The following is a 6,081-nucleotide window of genomic DNA, read 5'->3' on the forward strand; positions in this document are numbered from 1 at the left end:
GCATTACAGTCCTTGAGCAAGTCATTACATGCAATCACCCTTAATATTTGTTGCTGCAATTAATAAATGGTTTATCAATAAATCCCCTGGGCACTCACACGAATAATTGTTTCCAAATGTCAGAACCTTGATCAGTTTCTAGGCCGTTTGTTGCCATCAGGAACTGCTGATGTTTGCAGTGGTTATGACAACATGCAGGGACTGCCCAGTCCTTGAGCAAGTCATTACATGCAATCACCCTTAATATTTGTTGCTGCAATTAATAAATGGTTTATCAATAAATCCCCTGGGCACTCACACGAATAATTGTTTCCAAATGTCAGAACCTTGATCAGTTTCTAGGCCGTTTGTTGCCATCAGGAACTGCTGATGTTTGCAGTGGTTATGACAACATGCAGGGACTGCCAAATACATTTTGCCCAGATGAATGTGAGCATGTGTGTCAAACAAATATGCAGGTGTTAGGACATCACAGACCGAAGGAAAGGTTTGTTACTGCACAGCAAGCATTAAATGTTAGTGAAGTCCAGTTTGCACTGATGGATTGAGAAATAGTTATTAAAGTAGGGGTTCTGCTAAATAATTTCTGGAGACCATTTCTTATGGGAGGCCAGGGGGAGCTTGCAAATTTGCCTCTGAAATAATTTGTAAAATTATGTGGTTTATTTTTTGTCCCTGTTGTTCATTCTTTTTGGCAGCATGTGCAGGACCTCTCTGACTGACAGATTTCACAAAGTCAGGATTAGAGAAGGGGACTGTGATAGCCTTTGGCCACAGGAATAGCACTCTGCTTCTCCTGATGGGCCGTGGAACAGTGGTTGTGTGTGAAAATGTGCTGTGCTTTTTTATATGTGTGGAGTGATTTAACTATTACCTTACTTATTTTTAGAAGATAGCTTCAGAAATTTTATAAGGCTCTATATAGGGTGCTTTTGCTGAACGTTATTGTTTTTGGCAAATCCAGACCAATTTTTAAAGGATGCTACAGGTTTTTTTAACTGTATGAGTGTAATAATTCAATGCGTGTCCCTTTTTTTTTTTCCCTCCATACTGTCCCCAGGGTGATACACACTGGTTGCTTGCTACACTGATGACCAGCCATTGCCAACAGCATCTTCTTGGCAAAAACAAAACCAGGAATCAACCCTCCTGTATATTATGTCTCATTGTTCCTAATATTTGCTCTCTCTTGATGCCCTCTCTGTTTTCCTTCAAGTCCTCCTGCTGCTTGGGTTGTGGTATCCTAAGGAGATCCTTTGCGTGCTCTGAACTATGAATTATTTACATCATAGGATCATAGAATCACAGAATGGTTTGGGTTGGAAGTGACCTTAAGGACCATCCAGTTCCAACCCCCCTGCCATGGGCAGGGACACCTTCCACTAGACCAGGTTGCTCCAAGCCTCATCCAGCCTGGCCTTGAACACTTCCAGGGATGGGGCATCCACAGCTTCTCTGGGCAACCTGTCCCAGTGCGCCAGCTCATCCTTCGGCTGAGTAATGTAATATTTGAGCAAAGTCCAAAGTGGTTCAGAATGAGGTTTAGGCACAGTCAATTGCACTCCACTAATTCTGGACTTAAATGTTTGTGTTCAAGGTGAGAAGGTGTTCACCTGATCACAGCAAAGCAAAAACAAAGACTAATTATTTAAAAAAAAATTTTAAATTGAGTTTCAGTTTGTCAAGTTTTACAAATCATCTGGTGCCAAAGTAAAGTCCGAAAAAGAAAGGATCAGAGCTAGATGGTGTTAAGCAAATATGCTTTTCCAATAACGAATGGATTCTGTCACCTGAATTGAAATACACTACCTAAAACTAGTTCCCTGGTAACTTAGAACAATTCATGAAGGGTTCTGACTGGGTGTTGGGTGTTTGTTTTTTTTTTTTTTTCTCCTCCCTGCAGCTGTGAATTAGGTGGAAAAATACTGCAGCTGAACATAACATTGTTTTGTCACTAGAAAATTCACTGCTGGCATTGAATTCAGCCTGGAAAAGTAAAGAGGTCATGACACAACATCTGTTTTGTGGAGAGCATAGTTATTGCCACCAGTAATACTGCGAACACTGGAGTGGAAAAAATAACTCCAGAGCAGAGATGCTGTAATGACGCCTTTTTGACCATTGTTCTGTGGATCATGTTAGCTGGATTTCCCCTGGATGTCTGCTGGGAAGGTAGGTTTCAACAAAATATTCATGCTGCCCAGGCATAAGGTGGAGCTGTTTCTTTGTGATAGGATTTCCACCTCACAATCTCCACAACTTTCTTTTTTCCCCCTTACCATGTTTTCTGTGTGGCCAGTGATTTTTACAGACAGTGTTCTGGAGGCGTGAGACTGAGGTTCCTTAAACTCATGTAATGATTTGCATTTGGTCTTAGATTTCATGTTTAGCTACTACAGTCCATACGAGACATTAAGGGATCTCACCCTCTACTTAGCTGTGGTTAATCATCCCCCTCACCCTGGTGTTAATCTGAACTGACTTTGATTCCTGTACCATGCTTCTGTGGGCTGGCAGTAACTGTGGAAACAGCTTCTTCCTCTTCCTTGGGGTAATTGCCTTCGTGCTTCGGAGACAAGGCGGGCCATGGAGTTTTTCAGGTTTTTTCCTGTGCCACAGTATAAATCTGTTGTTTTGCACTGATGCTTTTTACAGACAAAATATTCAAATAATTAGGAAAAGCTTCTATGTCACTTGTATGTTGAAAGCATTGACTCTATTGAGCACCTGCTTTTTGCCTGCTTGGATCCTGATCAACTTTTCATATCTTCTTCTGAAGCCAGACAAAGGTAATTCCAGCCTCAAATAAAGCAAAACAAAAGCAAAACTTGTGGCTGCTAGAGAATTTATTTGTATCACTCTTAATATGCCTGTCAGAGTTCAAGGAGCATCTGGGTGATGCTCTTAGTCACATGATTAACTTCAGGTGGTCCTGCGAGTAGGGAGTTGGACTCGATGGTCCTTATTGGGCTCCTTCCAACTGGGGATACTCTGTGAACTCTGCCACACTGACAGCATGGGGAATTCTTCCTGCACTTACGCCTGTGAGGAGGTTGGCCCATTTTTACATAGGAATAAACTTGGCCAGGAAAGTAGTGCTGCCTGGTAGAGCAGATCACTGACAGGCTGTCGTGGGTGTCCAGGCAGCTGAGTGGATTCTTTTTTCATCCTTCCCAAGGACACAACTTTCTGTAGCTGTGTCAGCTACACAAAACACCAGCCCTTGCTAAGTTTTTTCTAACACAAACATTAGTGCCCCACTAACAGTAAAGCAACTGAACAAATATTTTTCCTAGAATGACAATTATTCTCTGTGCATCCTGGTCTTCAGTGTCATACCCAGGTGTTCCAGACTCCCTGAAAAAGCGTGCCTTGTACGTTCTCATTTTTATTCTGGCTTCTTTGGAACGATGGTTCTTTGGGTAAACAGGGCAAAGTGCTTTTGCCACTGGCATTTGGAGACTCTCAAACCTGCTGCAGAGTCAAATTCACTTCTTCACATGAGTAGTAACTTACACACCTATTAAGAAAAATTATATTTTTCTGTAGCCCTGGTACACTGGAGGATTTGTGAGATATTAAGGGTGTTCCCCTGTGGGTAGTTTGCAGCTACTTATTTTTCTTCATTTAAAAATATATATAGTAATAAGTCACACATGAAATGTTACAATTTTGTTAATCGGTTCCAAGCACTATTGATTTTACACAAACTGCAGCTTCTGACAGTCTTCAGGAGTGGTGGTTCCCTGTAGATGACATGGTCTGGATTATGATTAAATTCTTCAGACTGGATGCTAGTAAGTCCACATTAGGAATATTATTGAGAAGCAGCATGTAAAGAATACCTTCCTTTTGAAAATCTGTACACAATGCAGCAAATAAGTTCTAGTCGTGCAAACACTGAGAAAAGTTAGTGGGGAAAAAGGCTATTCATTTGTTCATACCTGGTAGTGTGTGCTGGGATTCCCACAGATGCTGCTGTGCTTGATGTTAACAGAGGTGATTGGGGTATCCCAGCCTAGAGTAAGAACCAAAGGATGTTCTGCATTTTCATCATGGAATGGTTTGGGTTAGAAGAGACCTTAAAGCCCATGCAATTCCAATCCCCCTGCCATGGGCAGGGACACCTTCCATTAGACCAGGTTGCTCCAAGCCTCATCCAGCCTGGCCTTGAACCAGGCCTGGCCTGGCCTGGCCCCAAGGATGGGGCATCCACAGCTTCTCTGGGCAACCTGTTCTAGTGCCTCCCCACCCTCTCCAGGAAGAAGAGTTCTGGTTTTTGCTAAAATGATTTCAGAAGTGAAACTTGCTTTCCTTTTGTTGTTCACTCCCTTGTTTGTCCTTTTCCTTTCCATAGAATGCTGCTTCTCTTACTCCTTTTTTTTCTTCTTGCATTTTTAAGCAGAAATCTAGTTATGCTTGCCAAAACAGCCTACTGCAGTACGGCTGGGAGCTTGCGACTAAAAGAGTACCTGAAACAAATTCCCTAAGGAATTCTTAATGCTGGTGCAAGTTGGCAGGTCTTGGAGCAGTTGTTAAGATGGTTTGTTGTACCTGTCTGTCCTTTGGTAAGGATAGATGTAGACATCAGCATTTTGCAGATTCTGGCTTTTCTATTTTTTCTTTGAGTTAGTGTGGACGAGGTGAAGTCATGTGGGACGTCAGCTGATCTAGTCCCTCTGTAACACTGATAAAGGATTTGATATTAAATTATAAGATCATTATTAGGGAACTTAATTTTAGAAAGGAAAGTATCTACAATAAAAGTGCAAGATACACAAATATTACGTATTTATTTTCCATTTCATGATGCATTTTTCTGTATTTTTAGTAAGGGGTTAAAAATGTAATTTCTAGTGAGCGTTTGCTGAGGGCAGGAAGTGTTCTAACATCCTTGGTGACAAGGTTCAGAGTTAAGAGAAACGTTTTACAATGACTGTACTGACACCTGGGGTGCTCTGGGGCTACTGACCCTACCGAAAGTAGCACAGTATCATGTTCCTGTGTTTCGGAGCAACGATTTGAAATACGGATGCAGTGCTCCCGGGGGAGAGTCAGAGATGGCAGTTGGAGTCAGCCTCCAGCAATGACCGCCTTCCTCCTGTGCTAGTAAAAACCCCTCGTGTGCCTGGTCTGCTTTAACTTCGCAGTTGTGTTCCTCAGATCCTGACTTGCAGAGCTTCAAACTCTTACCCTGCTTGCTGAAAGCCAGCTCGTCAATCTTGACATTACCTGGCTCACTCAGAAGTCTAAACTGTTAATGTCAATGCTGTCCTGCAAACTGGATGTGCTGTGTGACTCGGCTGGACGCTAGCCAGCAGCTCAAAACATAAAATTCACTTTCGGTGTGTGACAGATAGTGTTGCGTGATGCTTAGCCTTGAGAAAAACTCACCATGCACACACAAACCGACCCAAGCTCTGGCAACCCCTTGTCATAATGATGGTTTCATTGTCCTCAGTTTTGCAAACAAGGCGTTGGGTGGTTGTCTTCTATCAGTTCTCTTAGAAGTCACCTCCCTTAGGGTCATCTTCGACCAGTGAAACAAAACCCTTTTTATGAGGCCACTCAGTTCTGCAAAGGTCAAGTTAGCTCACCAGCCCTAACCCTGTAGAGGTAGATAAGAAATCTGCAGGGTGATTTCACTTTTTCAGCCCTGTTATGCCACGTATTAGTCAGAGTTCATTTATTTCATTAGTTTACTTTATAAAGCAATTACATAACTGTTACCACAATAGGACCGGAATGGTGTATTACATTTACTAAAATAACTTTGCAATTAATTTCAAATGATCTCTGTGCAGTAATCTCCTACATATAATAGAATTATTCAAACGTCTACGAGCATTTTACATGCAGTACTGGAGTGAGTTAGATCAATCAAAAATTAATTGCATCCAAAGCATCAGTATAGCCTTCTGGGATCAACTGAATACCAGTGTGTCACAATAAAGTCATAATAATTGATGTAGCATTGAATCGTGCCTTTGCTTCTCACTTATAATGGCAGTTTTATTAGCCGAGTAGGCTAGGTGGAAAAATGGAAAGAAAAGAGAAATGAAAGTAAGTTAAATACCAGCT

The sequence above is a fragment of the Eurypyga helias genome, unplaced genomic scaffold (genome assembly GCF_000690775.1).
Source record: "Eurypyga helias isolate BGI_N326 unplaced genomic scaffold, ASM69077v1 scaffold4793, whole genome shotgun sequence".
NCBI classification, from domain to species: Eukaryota; Metazoa; Chordata; class Aves; order Eurypygiformes; family Eurypygidae; genus Eurypyga; species Eurypyga helias.